This window comes from Nothobranchius furzeri, chromosome 13 (genome assembly GCF_043380555.1).
Source record: "Nothobranchius furzeri strain GRZ-AD chromosome 13, NfurGRZ-RIMD1, whole genome shotgun sequence".
Classification (NCBI taxonomy): Eukaryota; Metazoa; Chordata; class Actinopteri; order Cyprinodontiformes; family Nothobranchiidae; genus Nothobranchius; species Nothobranchius furzeri.
In genome coordinates this window covers 34906336-34924991 of record NC_091753.1, presented here as the reverse complement: position 1 = coordinate 34924991, position 18656 = coordinate 34906336, and the positions used below count along the sequence as shown (strand labels likewise).

At 41.4% G+C, this 18656-nt stretch overlaps 1 protein-coding gene and 1 long non-coding RNA gene across 2 annotated transcripts in view; one reads left to right on the top strand and one right to left on the bottom strand.

Moving 5' to 3' along the window:
* LOC129163836 (uncharacterized) overlaps positions 1-13202 on the bottom strand; it is a 28275-nt gene extending 15073 nt beyond the window's left edge. The window contains exons 1-2 of the long non-coding RNA XR_008563632.2: positions 13161-13202; positions 12835-12939 (exon numbers count right to left, since the gene is read on the bottom strand). This is a non-coding gene — a long non-coding RNA (uncharacterized lncRNA). The remainder of the gene's footprint in view (positions 1-12834; positions 12940-13160) is intronic.
* The window catches only part of pdgfd (platelet derived growth factor d), an 89479-nt gene that overhangs the window by 10284 nt on the left and 60539 nt on the right, over positions 1-18656 (top strand). The gene's annotated exons all lie outside the window — the stretch shown is intronic.

Sequence of the window (18656 nt, the reverse complement as noted above, 5' to 3'; positions counted from 1 at the left end):
TTTCGTTTTGTAGAGTGTGGCCGAGTTATCTGAACGCCAGTGGATGCAGTTCACACTGAAGCAGGAAAATGTGACAGAAAGGAAGGAAGGAAGGAAAAGACGCAAAAAATGCCCCCTAACACAGGATAAGAGAATAGCAGCAGCCACCATAGTTAGAGTGCACGAGGGAAATTTTTATTGACGAACAGACAAAAATATACTCCTAAAAAAGGTTGATGTAGATGGCAGTGAAGGATTAATGAAGAAACCAGATTAATAAAAGAGCTGCAACATTAAGTGCAGGGGGAGAGAGATCCTAGGCTCCAATGTATGAGTTTCACAAAAACAGCTGACAAGCAGCTAAAGCAAAGAGCTGATGACAGACTAGAGCAGGTAGAGGGATGAAATGAGACAACAGAAACAGAGTGAGATGGATCTGAAAAGAGGTGGAGTAGAGGTGTGGAAAAAATTATGTAGGGAAAGAGTGCATGGCATCAACACAGAGAAAATGAGGAGGGCTGTGCTGAATAAGCAGCAAATACAGAATAAATCCAAATGATGGATAAGAGGAGCATCGAGGTGGAAGAGAGGAATCCCTAAAAATAACAAAAACTCAAAGGAAAGATAATAAAGCAATACTATGTGCTTCAGATGTGTGTGTGTGTGTGTGTGTGTGTGTGTGTGTGTGCGTGCGTGCGTGCGTGCGTGCGTGCGTGCGTGCGTGCGTGTGTGTGTGTGTGTGTGTGTGTGTGTGTGTGTGTGTGTGTGTGGACACAAAGCAGAATCAATAAACAAGGTTAATTTGTCTTCTTGCTCATTTCTGTTGACTCATTTTCCCAAATTGGGCTGAATCATTTCAGATATGATTAATGCTTCCACTTCATGGTTCCTGCTCATAGAGATCCAAGATGCTGACTGAAAGTTAAATTCTTTCAACAAACTATAGAACCCAGAAAAAAGTTCCCAAATTCCCTTGATGGGGCGTTTGATCACTCTGAGCTGTCAGAAAAGCTTCAATAGTTTTTCTACTGATACAAACAAGCAACGTGTGTGCAGCATCACAAATGTTGTTGCCCCTCCCTGGTGTCTTAATTACATCACATTCCCTCAGGCAGGGTGCCACTTTGAAACAACCTCTCCGAGGGCATTGTTAGGAGAAATTTAAAGGATCTATTGTGCAGATGTTTGGAAGTTATAATGAGATGATAAGATCAGTCATGCTGTAGGAAGTGTGTGTGAAAGAACTAAATGTGTCATTGTTTTCTGATTGGCTGTCTCTACATTTGTTTAACTGTTGAGTTATGTTAAGGTTAACTTTTTTAGATTATATAGAGAGCTCAGCTGATTAACACATCCTTTATATAATTAACTTCAGTTATTCTTGTTCTATTTAGATTTATTTTTAATCACACAACCTCCTTAAAAAGCAAAATCAGGGTTCTATGGCAACGTGTAGCATAGAGGTGTAGATATTCAGCTGCATTAAAAAAGCTCCAACTTTGATTAAAGTTAAACTTTTGTTAGCAAGTGTCTTTCTCTCTTTCTTTGAGTGTGTGTGTGTGTGTCACTGTCGAAAATCTCTAAATTTGTGATGCCCAATCTTTGTCCTTGGGGCTGCTACATCCTGCATATTTTACCTGCTTCTCTGCTCCAACACGTCTGACTTGAATCAATGAGTGATTAACAGACTTGTGCACAACTTGAGGACATGCTGAACAGGTAATAACAGGTAATAGAACCATTGTGTCAGGTGTGCTGGAGCAGGGAAACAACATGCATAATGGCAGACCAAGAATCACACGACCTCAGTGAGGGGAGAAGCATTTACAGAAAGGTGACCTATATCTATAGCCATTTTTACAAAACAATGCCATCAATTTGCCTCAACGCCATGGCGGCATCAGGGAGCTTTAGGTCTTTTATAAGTGGTCAGACCGTGGTGGTAATGTGGCACAAGGGTTGCAACCTTTTGTGGGTCTCTACTGCCTCGATAAACACTCCAAATGTAAAAACAAAAAAGAAAACATCCACATTGTTTTCGGTCATACTAAGGTAATAAGTGCCTAAAACAAGTTGTTTCACAAAGTCGCTATTTGTGATGTCACAAACGGGGAAACTAGAATAAGACCAGCTCTCGTGTGAGAATCTTTTGCTATTGCATTATGCCTGTCCAGGCTGCTTGATGATGGCAAAAATGATAATCTAAATTAGTTTGACTGAAATTGAGATCTCAGTTATTTAAGACAATTTAGAAATAACATTGATTTTATTCATTTATATATTTATTTATATATTTGGTCATAAAATTGCACAGGGCACTATCAGAGGGAAAGAAAAATAAGTGAAAAAAGAAAGAAATTATGACAAAAACAATTCCTGATTCCTTGTGTAAAAGAGCCAATACACTTGTTTATGACATATAGGAAGAAGAAAAAGAAGTAAATATCAATTCTATAGCGCCTCTCAAGATAAAATTCATGAGGCTATAAGCTATAGGCTGAAGTTTAACCTATTCAAGCCTACCTAATAAGGACCCAACCAATACTACTATATACTATATATAGTTGTGAGTATTTGGAGTATTGGTTGGGTCTCTCTCTCTCTCTCTCTCTCTCTCTCTCTCTCTCTCTCTCTCTCTCTTTCTCTCTCTCTCTCTCGCTATATATATATATATATATATATATATATATATATATATATATATATATATATATTATATATATATACCAGGAAGGCTGAGGTCTGTGATCCCCCTGTAGTTGGAACACACCCCGCGGCCCCCCTTTTTAAATAAGTGAACCACCACCCCGGTCTGCCAGTTCAGTGGGACTGCCCCCGATGTCCACACGATATTGCAGAGCCGCGTCAGCCAACACAGCCCCACAACATCCAGCCTTAAGGAACTCCGGGCGGATCTCATCCACCCCTGGAGCCTTGCCACAGAGGAGCTTTTTAACCACCTCTGTGACCTCAGCACCAGAGATTTGAGAGGCCAACCCAAAGTCCCCAGACTCTGCTTCCTCACTGGAAGATGTGTCAGTGGGATTGAGGAGGTCTTCAAAGTATTCTGCCCACCAATCCACAACGTCCTGAGTAGAGGTCAGCAGCACACCGTCCCCACTATAGATAGTGTTGGTAGCGCACTGCTTCCCCCCCCCTGAGGCGCCGGATGGTGGACCAGAATCTCCCCGAAGCCGTACGGAATTCTTGCTCCATGGTCTCACCGAACTCCTCCCATGCCCGGGTTTTTGCCTTGGCGACCACCCGAGCCACGTTCCGCTTGGACTGCCGGTACCCATCAACTGCCTCTGGAGTCCCACAGGCCAAAAAGACCTGATAGGACTCTTTCTTCAGCTTGACAGCATCCCTAACCGCCGGTGTCCACCAGTGGGTTCGGGGGTTGCCACCACGACAGGCACCGACGATCCTGCGACCACAGCTCCCGTCGACCTCCTCAACAATGGAGGCACGGAACAGGGTCCATTCAGACTCAATGTCCCCCGCCTCCCCCGGAACATTTTGGAAGTTCTGTCAGAGGTGGGAACTGAAGCTCCTTCTGACAGGAGACTGCCAGATGATCCCAGCAGACCCTCGCGATACGTTTGGGCCTGCCTGGTCTGACTGGCATCCTCCCCCACCATCTGAGCCAACTCACCACCACGTAGTGGTCAGTTGACAGCTCCGCCCCTCTCTTCACCCGAGTGTCCAAGACATGCGGCCACAGGTCAGATGAAACAACAACAAAGTCGATCATCGAGCTGCGGCCTAAGGTATCCTGGTGCCAAGAGCACATATGGACACCTTTATGTCTGAACATGGTGTTCATTATGGACAATCCATGACTAGCACAGAAGTCCAATAACAAAACACCACTCAAATTCAGATCGGGGGCCCATTCCTCCCAACCACACCTCTCCAGGTCTCACTGTCGTTGCCCACGTGAGTGTTAAAGTCCCCCAGCAGAACGAGGGAGTCACCGGAAGGAGCGCTTTCCAGCACCCCCTCCAACGTCTCCAAATAGGGTGGGTAGTCTGAACTGTAGTTTGGTGCATAAGCACAGACCAGAGTCAGAACCTGTCCCCCCCACACATAGGCGGAGGGAGGCTACCCTCTCATTCACTGGGGTAAACCCCAACGTACAGGCACCAAGATGGGGGGCAACTAGTATGCCCACCCCTGCTCGGCGCCTCTCAGTGGGGGTAAGTCCAGAGTGGTAGAAAGTCCAACCCCTCTCAAGGAAACTGGTCCCAGAGCCAGAGCCATGCATTGAGGTGAGTCCGACTATATCTAGTTGGAACCTCTCAACCTCACACACCAACTCAGGCTCTCGCAGATGCAGAAAATCACCGGGAGTGTTTCTCCCTTCATAATGGAGCTTCTTTCAGACATTAGGAGAGCTGTTTTGGTGGTAGCAGTCTCTCCTCTGTGCTGGTCTGTTTGCTGCTGGGTGTTTTTGGTTTATTTAAACTTGGTAACTTGAACTTAACGTTGGTAAAGCTACTGTTAGCATTTTCGCTAACTGCTTCTTGCGTTTGGATAAGCTGTTACGTTTTGGTTTATAGTTCATCTTTTTTGTGGTGCAGATCTCCCTTTTTTACCTTTAGAGTGTTGCGGGTTTTCAGTTTAGTTTAAAATATCACCTTGAGTTTGGTTTAACCACCCAGTTTAGAGTTTGGACCTTTGGAGATCCTTATTTTGGTCCAGAACCCTGTAATCTTTGCCCAGTGGGACATCGCTACTTATTTGTACTTTTGTTTTAATTCCCCACAGGCAAAATTAGTTTTATTATTCCCAACCTGTGGATGGAAAGATTTATGTTTTTTTTTTTGCAGTTGTAAATAAACCTGATCATCATTTAAACTTTTAAATCCCGTGTCGTCGTCCCTTCCTTTTTGCACACGAGCCAAACTCCCCAGGAAGAGTCGTAACACCAATCGCCTCACGCACATTACTGACCAAAACAAAGCAGCATGGAGACACTCCGTCTCCAACCACCACTCAGGCAGCAGCCTGCACTCCCAAGTTCTACACGTCACCAGAACATAACCAACCGCAACACAATAAAAGCAGTGTTATAAAAAATGGAAGGCCTGTAGTGTTTATTCTCTTACAGTAACAATTTATCAATTTTTTGAGGAATTTATTAAAAAAAATTTGTTTTTTATTAACTGTGCAATAGAAAAATAATCATTAGATTAATTGTCTAAATAGTCATTAGAACGGTCGACTATTCGATAAAATAATCGTCAGAATAATTGTTTTAAAAATAATCGTTTACTCCCAGCCCTATAATTTAGGATTCTCACTAAAATTGTTTTCTCAATCCAATCAGACAAAAAGAAGAAAAAAGCCTGATAGCAAGCCCTATTTTACATAGCTATTAAAATGATAATAAACATTTGCCCTCAAAATAGTAAGGAATTCTAAAGCTGAAATCTCCAGCAGATTTTATAGCCATCAAGTCGTTTTGGGTGTGTGACGGATTTTTGATGGCTTCCTTTTGAGAGTGAAGCGCGAGTGAGCAGTTAGGATATTTTCTCAAGAGAAGGGCACAAAGGGAACAAAGCTTTCAAAGGTTTTGAATATACCCAGAAAGTTTCAAGTACAACATTCACATCCCCGGAAAGTCAGGATTCTGATAGGAATCTGCAGACAGGGGTTAAGTTGGGGTGAAAATGTGACACATGTCAGACGAGACAGAAAGATGAGAACAGGAGCTACTTCCCCTCCTCTCTGAGAGTTGTTCCTACTGAAGGAGGAGATAAACACTGTATGTTTTATATTACGTGTGTGTGTGTGTGTGTGCGTGCGTGCGTGTGTGTGCACGGTGAGATCTATGTCATTGTTACTCCAACAGTAGTGTCCTAACACAAATAAGACTTTTTCCCATCAAACACTTATCTTTCTTCTCCAACTGTCAGCATTTCTCTCATACCCCCCCCCCCCCCCACTCCCCCCCAACTGATTCGTCATTTGTGCATTTCAGCATTTCTGCTGCTGTCTCCCCCAACTCCTCTTGTCTTTATTAGCTTCCTCACTGCAGTTTTTTATTTCATTGCTACTTTGCTGAATCTGGGGATGTGAGAAGCTGAGAGGCAGCAAAAGGATAGAGAGAACAGTGGAGTGAGTGAATACAGAGCAGAGATGGAGGGGATGAAGGAGAGGAATTGTTGATATAGATGGTTATCAAAATAGGAAAATGAGACACTGCAGCAAAAAGACAAAGTTACTTCAGAAAAAAGATTTTTAAAATAGGAGAAAGGAAATGGCAAGAGGATAGTGTGATGTGCTTCTGTGGAGCCTGAAGCTGGATAAGTGATCCCAGTGGTGGAAAGAAGGTCAGAAACACACTTGACAGTCAGACCGCTGCTTAACCCTCCATCATAACCACACACACACACGCACGCACGCACACACGCACGCACACACACACGCACGCAACTCAGCTTGGGCTCATGCTTCCTGAGACAAATGTATACAAATGCACGCTCACGGACTCATACGGCTGATGTGAGGCAGACAGACTGGGAGCAGGATGGCTGTCAAAACAACAGCATCTGCTCCGCGTAACACACATTGCTCCAAGCAAACACACACACATGATTCCAGCAAATAGTGTCCAAGAAGTCCTTAGAGGAATCAGGTCTGATTTTTGATAAACTTGTGCAAATCCAGCTGGGGCTTAGGGCACGCACACACACACACACACACACACACACACACACACACACACACACACACACACACACACACACCCCAGTGTTTCGTCTTTCAAACTGTTAAAAGCATATTTCAGACACAAAGAAGTCATCCCTCACATGAGATTTCATAACAGTTTCATTCACCAGGACTTCAAAGTACATCCCAGTGATCAAATCAGTTGAAATAATTTGCTTTAATCTAGAAATCATATGATTAAATAAAGCTGAAGGATAAAGAATTGTGAGAATGTGTTGAAATGATCATTTTGAGGGGCTGCACAGTGGCGCAGTGGTTAGCGCTGTTGCCTTGCAACAAGAAGGCCTTAGGTTGAAATCCCAGCCTGGGATCTTTGTGCAAAACGTTAGTATGTTTTCTCTGTGCATGCGTGGGTTCTCTTCGGGTTCTCCGGCTTCCTCCCACGGTCCAAAAATGTGACTGTCAGGCTGATTAGCCTCTCTGAGTTGTCTTTAGTTGTGAGTGTGTGCGTGCTTGGTTGTTTGTCCTGTGCATCTCTTTGTTGCCCTGCGATGGACTGGCAACCTATCCAGGGTGTACCCCGCCTGTTGTTCCAGAGACTGCTGGTGATAGGCACCAGCTCCCCACAACCCTGCATGAACAAGCAGATATAGAAAATGGATGGATGGGTAATTTTGAGTTTTGGACAGAACAGCATCATCTGACTTACTGCAGGTTCCTTCTAAACTCTTACTGTAGGTCAAGGTCAGTGCTTTAACTTGAATCATCTGAAACGTCTTTACCCTTCTAACAGTTCAGCGGAGTGAATAATGCATCATTGCTTGTCCACTTTGAGCTCAGGGTCTGCTCCTTTTCGTTTATCCAGACTTAAGAGACTTCGTGGTTGCATCATAGAATGACGCATCAGAAATGACCTACGTAGTTAAACCAACATCACTTTATTAATTGTTTAAATATGTTATCTTAACATATTTGTTTGTTAGTGAAATCAGCTGGGGTAATCTCCTGGAAGCCTTTGGTTTGTCAGAGCTTCAGCAAACTGCTGAGAGGAACTGATGTTTTTGGAGAGCAGCAGCATCCTTCTTGCAGCTATTAGTCACCACATGCTTTAAAAAAACACTGCAAAAGTTGAGCACAGTGAAGTGAAGCTGTGCGAGTCACCAAGTCTCAGCCAAAGTTCCAAGCTTACAACTCATCTCGACAATTATATGAGTTTGTGCGTTCACAGCGCGGTGTAATCCATCCCTGAGCTCCGGGACTGAGCCAATATTCCTCGAAACTCATTCATTTTCCGGTAAGCCAGAAACACACACACACACAAACACACACACACACACACACACCCCAGTGTTTCGTCTTTCAAACTGCTGAAAGCATATTTCAGACACAAAGAAGTCATCCCTCACATGAGATTTCATAACAGTTTCATTCACCAGGACTTCAAAGTGCATCCCAGTGATCAGTGATCCAGTGATTTGACTCAGGCCAAACAGCAGGAATCCCGACACCAACACCACGGATATCCAGACGTCTTCAGAATCCTCTACAGACAGTTGAGATAGGCAGATCAGGTTCCACTGTTTCCAGGAGTCCATGATATACCCAGCTGGTTCTGTCCCAGAGGGGCAGCCGGGAGCCCCTTCTCCTGTTCTCATTGTTGAAAAAATCTTGTCAATTGCATTGAGAGGCCAACTGACCAGGTCCATTTTTAATAATTTCCAGTTTACAGAAAAATGCAGAAGCACCGTCCACCCAAAGACAGACAAAGAGCCTTGGGATAAGATAGGAAGGAGAGGAGGAAAAAAGCGTCTGTACTCTCCAAGAGCTGGAAGAAGAATGCAAAAATAAGTTTTAAACCAAACAGAAAGAATTATAAAGTCAGTGAGTTGTGTTAAGGACTGATTTGTTCATAGACATAAGTGAAGACGGATAAGAGCAGTGACACTAAGCATGAGTAAAATAAAAGATCTACTAAAATTCATTTTTGTGGTTCATCAATATACAGTAGAGAGGAGCTAGTGTTTACCTCACCTAACATGTTTCAACGTCTACTGCCTGCGGTCCCATGAGTGGTCCTGGATCCACGCCTTGATCCATTTTTTGAAATTGAAAAGATGGATCAAGGATGCGATTGAGATAAGGAGACGTGGATCTAGGCCCATGAACAGGGATGGAGTGTACACACTGGACCACTCAAGGGACACAGTGATCAACAAAGGAGGTGCGGGTAGAGGGCGACATCGTCCTCTGCTGCCCTCAGATAAATGGAAGTAATGCCACCAACATCAGCAATAGCGCTGACAAACATGTTAGCTAAGTTCCTCTTATTCTGTGTATAATGAAGGACCACAAAAAACACAAACGTAAAACAAACGTAGCAAAGATCTACAGAAATTAGGGCTGCACAATATATCGCAAATATATCGTTATCACAATATCAGCATGCACAATATGTATATCGCAAAGAGCAGATAAATATTGCAGTGAACGGTCAGCTCACATGTTTGCTACACATATTGCATTCTGTCAATCAAACGGAAGCATGATGTTCTTTTAACAAATCAAATAGAGCTCTTCACCCATTTGGCCAATTGGGTGGGTTCTCTTAGGTTAGATGGTCGCCCTTGAGACGGACGGCACTTAATTTTGATGGCTAGCAAACACCTGAGTTAGCTTAGTTCTGCTCTTTCTGCTGATTCTGCTTTTCTTATGATCCACTGATTGCCTTTTCTTGTTCATTTTCTTTTTCCCTTTCCTCACATCTTTTGCTTTTCTCATTTTTATGAATTTTTTGTTATTTTTTATTTCTTTGTTTTTGATTATTTTTGTTCATGAGTTAAGTTTTCCTTTATCACAAGTAATATCGTTATCGCAATATTAATCACTGTTATCGCATATCGCAGGTTTTTCTAATATTGTGCAGCCCTAACAAAAATCTATGAAATAGTTATTTTTTTGTCATGTATTTACAGATTGACCTTTATTATTTAACTGTTGGGTTTTATTTGCATGCTCTTTTCTGCTAGTCCCTTGTTTGTTTTTCTTACTTTGGTTTTAAAGTGCATCTTTCAAGAGTCAGCTAGCTATCAGAACCTCAAATACTCAGCTGTGAAAAAACCTGCAGAAATAAACCAAACTCACCATAAAATGACAGAGAATGAGAGTGAACAAGTCATTTTTATTGATCTAGAGCTTTTTGCAACATAACTGGTCTCCTTTTCCTACCCCTACAGATAATATTGAGGTAGAATCAATACACTACCTGTTTCAAACGTATTGTCTTCCAATTTGCAGGGAAGACCTGTCTCGTCGGTTCTAGAGCTTCATCAATATGACATCAGATGCCCTCAAAAAATATTTAGATTTACAAGAAGCTGGGCACTGTAAAATATACTAGTGTGTGTGTGTGTGTGTGTGTGTGTGTGTGTGTGTGTGTGTGTGTGTGTGTGTGTGTGTGTGTGTGTGTGTGTGTGTGTGTGTGTGTGTGTGTGTGTGTGTGCTGTTCAGACTGCAGAAGCTGTCAGCAGGGTCCAACTGCTTCTCTAACAAGACACACAAACACACACACACACACACACACACACACACACACACACACACACACACACACACACACACACACACACACACACACACACACAATTTCATTAACCGTTAATGCTGGCAAGGCAAGCTCAGGAGATTTTACATATGCAAAGTGTGTGTGTGTGTGTGTGTGTGTGTGTGTGTGTGTGTGTGTGTGTGTGTGTGTGTGTGTGTGTGTGTGTGTGTGTGTGTGTGTGTGTGTGTGTGTGTGTGTGTGTGTGTGTGTCATTAGCCAGACTGAATGGCAGCTGTTTGGAATATCTGAGGAATATCCTGGAGTGTAACATCATTCTGACTTTAAGCCTTAAACACACAAACAGAACATTTGTTTTATGAACAGAAAGTTATCATCCTGAGTGAACAGTGAATGTTTACATGCCAGTCACTCTTTATCGCGCTGCTCATCCTGCAGAGATCCATGCACTCACACTGGGAAGATACTGATGTCTCAGTAAAGGTTCTCCATCACAAGTGTAGGAGGTTGCATAGGGACAAGAACCTCTCATTCCTCATCCTTATTCTGTCCCACTCCTCCATCATTCTCTTTGTTCACTTTGTTGTTACAACTTCAGCTGTTTTCTCTCATCTGCCTGCTGTCTCCTTTACCCCATCCTTGCACTGATTGATTTCCATTACATCGATCTCTCTCTGCTTTGCTTCATCCTTCTTTTTATCACTTTTCTTGCATCTTTTTAATGTCAATCTGTGTCTCTTTTTTGTCCACTCTAGATTTTTCTGTAGTGTTTGGCTTCCTTCTGTTGTTAATGCAAAATAACTAAAGTTCTGCATAACTTATATACTAAATAAGTGCCATGAAAATCAATGGAAAAACACCCAATCAGAATAATTTTTACAAATATTTCCTTTGAAAAACAGACTTGAAATTATTCTAAAAATATATCAAAATAAGCAAGTAACTAACAGCCATTATTTAGGTGCAACTGTAGCTAGCTAGTGTGCTATAATGTATTGGTGCTGGAGAAAGTAGGTTGACCCTAGAACCAAGCTTTAATCTGCATTTATTATGCATTTGTGCCATCGACATATATATTTATAAATGGAAAACGGGTTTCCATAGGTCCAATAACACGTTTTTGAGGAAAAATGGGAGGTGGCCCCTACCGCCATTTTGACCGTGTCACAGGTTCCGTCAAGCCCAGGCAATTCCACAAAAGGGAAAAGAGGTGGAGCTGAGGGTGGGGCTGTAAGGCTGGGATCAACTGACGACACCCGTCGAACTGAAGCTAATGTAGCTACAAGCTAACCTGAAGCTAACCCAAAGCTAATTTTGACCGTGTCACAGGTTCCGTCAACCCCAGGCAATTCCACAAAAGGGAAGAGAGGTGGAGCTGAGGGTGGGGCTGTAAGGCTGGGATCAACTGACGACACCCATCGAACTGAAGCTAACCTGAAGCTAACCCAAAGCTAATGCGGGGGTGGGAGCTAAGCTAACAGAGGTAGCAACCTAGCTACAACCGGAGTTAACTCTGCACAACACCTGAGCTTCTGAGTCACAGATACGCCGGGCTGACCGCTGGTTAAAACCGGGTGGAACACAGAGGTCTCCCGAGAGCTCCACAAGCCAGCAGCCGCGCAGCAGACAAGCGCCGCTGCGATCTGAGATGCGCAGAGCTGCCGCTGGGAAAAACCGGGTGGAAAACATCGGTTTCCATTCGAGAGCTCCACAAGCCGGCAGCCCGCGCAGCAGACAGCTGCGGGAAGGGGACCATACCGATAGTCGGAACCCAGCTCCACCAACATGCTATATTTCAACCTATTTTCTAAAATGCAGCGTTATGCTAAATGCACTGGGTTTTACCCTATTACATTTAAATTTAATGGTTAAACAGTACATGTTAAAATCTAAGCTCAGCTAATGCAAGAGCGGCAGTGACCTAAAATACATAAATATAATTTTACTTACCGAAAAAAATGAAGTGGAGACTTCTTGGATGCTCTATTAGTGCAATTAATGCCTCAGCAAGTCATTTTGTCCAACAATTGCACAAATAATATCCAAAAAAGAATACACAAACGCTACAACTAATGGTCTAAGTTGAGAGACTAAAAATCGCAGAACAGTTTTCAGGTGAGGCAGAGGCTCAGACTGAGGCCTTTCCATGGAGCTAGCTCTGTGGTCACGTGGGTCTGATGCTCATTAATTATACACAATTTTAGGCTTTTAATACACTTAAACAGAAGAGTGACAAAAAAATCCCCCCCCCCCCCCCGCAGAGTTGTCATGAGTATAAACTAGATCATTTAAACCTAAAACATGTTTTGGAACCAGGCTGTAAACATGTTTATATCTGCTGTGAAATTGGTATTTTTAACATGGGAGTCAATGAGGATTTGCTCGCTTCTGACATCAGCCCCCAGTGGATGAGGGTGGAACTGCAATTTATTTCATTTCCGCATTGGCCTCCCTTTCAGAACCGAATTGTTGAGACTTCCTGTAGTTTGCATTGATGCGCATTCAGGTAACAGTGCTTGTGTGAAAAGTATCCACGTAGCTGCTTGTGTGAGTGGCCTGGCCTCTGCAGTCATGTGTTGAGGCTGCCAAAACCGTTCAAAAGTAGTGTCTCCACTGACCTGTCCTCCGTGCTGAATCAGCAAGCATTGGTCCTTTCTGCATTATTCAGAGAGCTGAGCCAAGGTGTTAAAGAGGAGCACATCACAGCAGAGGAGGGCTGCTTACTGAGTGGGCAGGTATGAGATGTCGAGATGTTAGGGAGAAATACAACTCTGATGATGTTTTTTTTACTTTAGCATTTCTGTTGAATGTTGGGGATATGACAAGTCCATATCATAAAATATCAAAGAAGTGAAATGTTTTAGTAGCTTTTTCTGACTAAAAATGCAAACTCAAAAACTTTAAATATTTTTCTTTTAATTCAGCAAAATGAACACAAATATACCTAGCTGGCAGGAGTTACTGAGCACAACAAGAAGGGAACATAAGAGTCAGAAGATACACCTAAAGAAACCAGGGAGTATATATAGAGGGATGGCTGATTAGTGAGTGAGAGCATCTGAGATGATTAACAAGTACAAGACAGGTGAGTGAAGACCTGGAGGTAATCAACAAGAGGGTACAGAGAAACTTCAATGCACTGAAAGCTAGAAACGAGTGGAAAGTGTAGGAAAAATGGCTATTAGAAAAAGATAATTAAATCTAAACTAAATAAATTCAAACAAATGTGGAAGAAATACACTCACCACAATATGGCTTTATTTGTGACACAGAATTTTTATTCCGTGAAATAATGTATTTGAGTTTTTTTCCCCTAAAATATACCTGCAGAATTTCAACAGCAATAATTCAATTTCAGAAATTCAACAACTAATGAGGTGACCTCCTGGTGACCCAAGTCAAATCAATCGTCATTTGACTGAGTCAACATGATCAGAGAGGCGGAATTTCGTTGGCTAAAATCCACTTAACTCGGTCGAACGATGATTATTTTTACGTTGAAATTCTGGTGTTTAACTTTGGAAGACAAAATTCTACAGTTGAATTTTTGTGGAGGACATTTTTCCCGGTGTATTTTAAATTAAAAATACACCGATTACACAACTTCACAGAACTGACCCTGGGCATGACAAAATGCTCATTTCCGGGTTCCAGTAAGAAGTTTAGGTTGGTTATTTCCAGCTAGTATTATGCTAATAAAAATATGTGGTAAATGAGAGGATTAATTAAGATATTTAATTGTAAAATTTAGCTTTGATTGGCATGTCTATGTTTACATGTGTGTGTGTGTGTGTGTGTGTGTGTGTGTGTGTGTGTGTGTGTGTGTGTGTGTGTGTGTGTGTGTGTGTGTGTGTGTGTGTGTGTGTGTGTATCAATCTACTCCCCACCCCCTCGACTGAAATGGAATAAAGTAAAGCGATACAGCTGCTAGGAAACAGGTGAACAGCAGCACATCTGAACTTGTGTTTCTACTCAATCAGTTACATAAGTGTTATCTTTTTCAGTCAGAGTATGATAAAAATGTGCAGTTTGCTTGTATTTAAGGTAAGGTTGCAAGTTGTGTACATAAGAAAGGCCATGACGTCACTAAATCGCTGCCGGCTAGTTTCATTAAACGTCTATTGATAAGGACCCCAGATAACAACAACAAAGCATGTCTGAGACGCTTCGAACTGACAGAGGAATAGTGCTAGTGATTAATACCAAATCGTTGGCGAAATGAAGGACTTTAGTGGCAGATAATGCCTTATTTAGAGGCTGCACTGCTGCCAAAACAACTCCCATTATGGATATCGATCGTAGATGGATATTTCTCGAGCTCCAGATTTCTGTGCGTGAGTAAATGAATGTGTTGCATAGTAGAAAAAAGTTCCAGATAGCAAAAGAATTACAATTACCATTTCACAATAATACAGCGTGTTTGTTATGCCCTTTTTAGTCAAGTTTGCACTAGTTAGCACAGCTGTGTGGTGCACATACTGGGACATGTACAATTTGAATCCCTTTTCTCGTTTGCTTTGTAGAGCAGATGAAAAACTGTCGACAATACGATGAACGCCATCGACTGAAATTTTCGGCTAATTCCCAAGGGATCTGGAAAAGTATAGTTCACTGCATGCACCTTCCATGTTGACATCACTGTGAAGGGGACAGGAAATGCCACGGCTCTCTGGAGTTAAACCGGAACTAGCGTCTGCTGTCATGCACAGGGTTTTTATAAAATTCAATGTTAATTCAGTGTCTAAAAAAAGTCACATTCTGGTGAAACTGTTTCTCTTCCATGAACTAAAAGCACTGACCAACACTATTCCGTCATGCATGCTAAAGAACTAAAATCTGTCAGATTAGGATAGATTATTCTGCAACATTTTCATGAACATTAAATATATAGGTGTGACTTTAGAGTTGTTGACCTTTATATGACTTGTTTTGTATTAGCTTAAACTATCGTACGTCTACGTCTTTGTTAATTTTTGAGCAATTTTACAGTTTATGTTAAAATGTATTTGCTAGTTTTGTTCATTTTTTACAAATTCATGACAAAATTGGACATTTGTACAAATAAATAAATACATGAAGCACTTGAATCCCGTCTTGCACCAAAGGCACATCATGTGGCACATTTCAAACGCCAATTTCCATTTGGATTGTAGCAAGAAGCGTGCACAGATCCACCAGACAGGTGGCTCTGCTGAGTACTTAAGCTCATTTGCTTGTTACAGGTAATCAGGACTCTCAGAGTTAAAGTACTCTTACCAATGCTGATTATGTTTACAACAAATTCTATCCTGCAACTTAACTAAAAACTGCACTTCAAGGCTTCAATACCTACCCAAAAAATGTCTTTTTATTCTTTATAACCTGAGATTAGTGCCATAAAAAGCAAAACAACTGCTAGTCCCCCTTTCTTCTGTACCCATTAGGCTAATTTAGCCCATCAAAACGTGTTGAGCCATAGATGTTTGAGAGGCTCTTGGAAAAGTGAAGTGGATGTTAATGCTAATCAAAGACCCAAAAGGACCATTGAAACCTGCAGACGGAGATGTAAAGACCGGCTGAACCGCTCCAGGACTGAAGGGTGCGTTCAAATCTCTGACTCATAGCTTTCTAGTGATGCTCCACATCCCTTGAAAGACACACACAAAAAACAAAGATGATGAAGTTGATACACAAACAAACCACTTTATTTATGAATAAACCTTAAAGATGCTCTTTAATGTCTGTTTGGTGTGTTCAGGTGTCCTGGGTTTTCCTTGTTCCCTTAATGCATCTGTGAGGGCGTTTTTTGTTGCTCCCTGTCTTGCTATTTACTCACTCATCCGTCTCCATTTCACTCGTCATCGCCTCTGATCTTCACGTTTATTTTCTGATTTCTTTACAGGCTGCATATGACCCTGTGAGGATGTGAACTCTGCTGTGCTGAATCTCAGTAAACAGGACTCCGGTCATGTCTCGGTCTGTTTGTCTAACCTCCTCTGTCTGTGTCACAGGGCATGCCTTTGTCTTTAGCTTCAAAGGAATATTCTCACTTTCTCACACACATTCACACACGCAACCGCGCTCCGACAAAATCGTCTAAATCTTTAAACAGAGGTATGCGCTCACCCACAGCACACAAACTCGTTCTCATGCGGAAGCTGTCACACTGGAACCCACAAACCTCCCACCGTGTTTTGGACTGTATTAAAGGCTGGAAACTGTGAGGACAAGTCGTGATTTTTAGTAGACACTATCCTGAAGATGAAGAAAAAATGAAAGGATAGCTAGACCTTTCATCAGATTTCTCCGCCTTGGTTAAAAATGTTCTTGATGATGAATAGAAGGCAAAAATATCTCACTGAGGCTAAAACAGATGACATGTTTACTATTTTAAGTAAGATTTGTATTACACTTAAAATTTGTAGAGATAAAAGGACGATTGGGATCTGGACACTTCCACCAGCAGGCCGTGAATCATTTAAAAACTATAATAGTAAAAAATGGTGATAAATATAAATATTCTTTTATTTGTAAAGTCATGCAGAAGTTTACAAAATTCTTTATAAATTACATGAATAAAGCTTAAAGGTGTGGTTCACTTGCTTAATAAATACATTAGCAGTGGTCTCTAGTAGGAATTAATGCCTTATAAGTTGTACTCTGGGTCCAGAAAAGCTCTGGTGCGCCTGTTTCAGGAACTAGAAGATTGCCAGATCAGAGCAGAGCTTCAGACGGCAGAATTTGGAGTCTTATTTCCTGATATTTAGACATCTCACATTTGATTGGCTAACAAAAATGTGTCTCTACCATTGACTCCATTTACTTTACAATGTGAATGTTTTATCTCTGCAAATAACACAAGCCTGGAGGAGTTCTGCTGTGTGGCGGAGTTGCTAATGCTAATAGTTAGCTTCTACCAGTCGAGACGTCCTCTGCTGATTCCTGGATGCTAAACCAACAACAGCCTTCCCTGTTATGGGTCAAGATGGGTGAGTCCATGAATTTTAACCCTTTGGGAGCCAGTCTTTTTAAGAAAATATTCAATTTCAACATGACTATTTCAAACGGTTGTAGCTTTAAAATGGTTAGAGATAAAAATTAACTGTAAATGAGAAAAATCTTTACAAGGACCCAAAGTTTGTGTTGAAAGCAAACTCACTCATATAATTTGCATAGTATGACGTCACCAGGTTGCCACATTGGTATGCATAATTTTTACAGATGTTCCTCCTAATTTTTTCTGGTTACTTAGAAATTTCCATTATATTTTGAATGTTTATATATATATATATATATATATATATATATATATATATATATATATATATATATATATAAATAAATAAATATATATATATATATATATATATATATATATATATATATATATATCTTTTGAAATTTGAATAGAATTGTTATTTTTGTATTATCGTTTTATTTATTTATTTTTAAATTGGCCTCACTCAAGAGAAATGCTTTTTAGCAAAATTTGTCAAGTTTATTTGGGCTTGTACAGATTCCCTTGAATACAATGATCAGTTGATCCAAGGGAAAGAATATTTTCATGATTATGTGGAGCCACTTCCATACATAATGAACACATCTGCCTCTTTCTTACAGCTATTTTTTACATTGCCGCTACGTCTTTCACATTAGCAGTGTTTTTACCATCATTTCTGCATCCACCGAGTCCCAAACAGTGAAACAATCTTCAAACCCAAAGTTTGGGTTTGTTGCTGCAGCAGTGTCAATCTTTCCGGCTGGATGAGTGAATTTCTTGCTTCAAAATCAAAGTCAGTCATGACCAGACAAAGATATCAGTCAACAAAGACCAGATCTGCCGGAAATTGTACGTTGTATCCCTCTATTCACCCTCTTCGTGCTGCGCTTGTCTCCTTCTCTCTTCCTCTCCTCGACCGGGAACATCTCGGCAGGAGGCAGTTTTCAAATCCTAAAAACTCCGAAACTTTCAATATAAACACACCAATAAGTGTTGCTCAGCCTGAAGTTACACATCTCCACTATCTTCTGGTGTAAAGTAGTAACTTCATGGGGGGATCGTATTTGAAGCTGTGGCTCGTTAAAGTCAGCAATGATGCTTGTCACAATGTTGAAACTTTGGCGCTTAACCCTCTCAGGCTCAAAATAAGTTTTGATAAAAGGACGAACAACTAAGTCCTTCAGGGGTACTTCTGAGTTAAAAAATGCTCGTGAAATACGTATGTGGAGTAACCAGGTAGGTAGGTTTTAATGTTGCAAATCTGCAACGCCTGCCTCCAGAGGGTTAAAGGGTTAAGGGACAGTGTGATGTAGATCTTTCAGGCTTTGAAATCCTAGAGTTTCATCATGTATTTTCTATCAGAAGCTAGTGCAGGAGGAAGGTGTAGGATACTTTTTTCAGGTTTAGCCTACATCAAAAACTCAGAGTGACTGATCATAATCAGGAATAACAATAAAAACA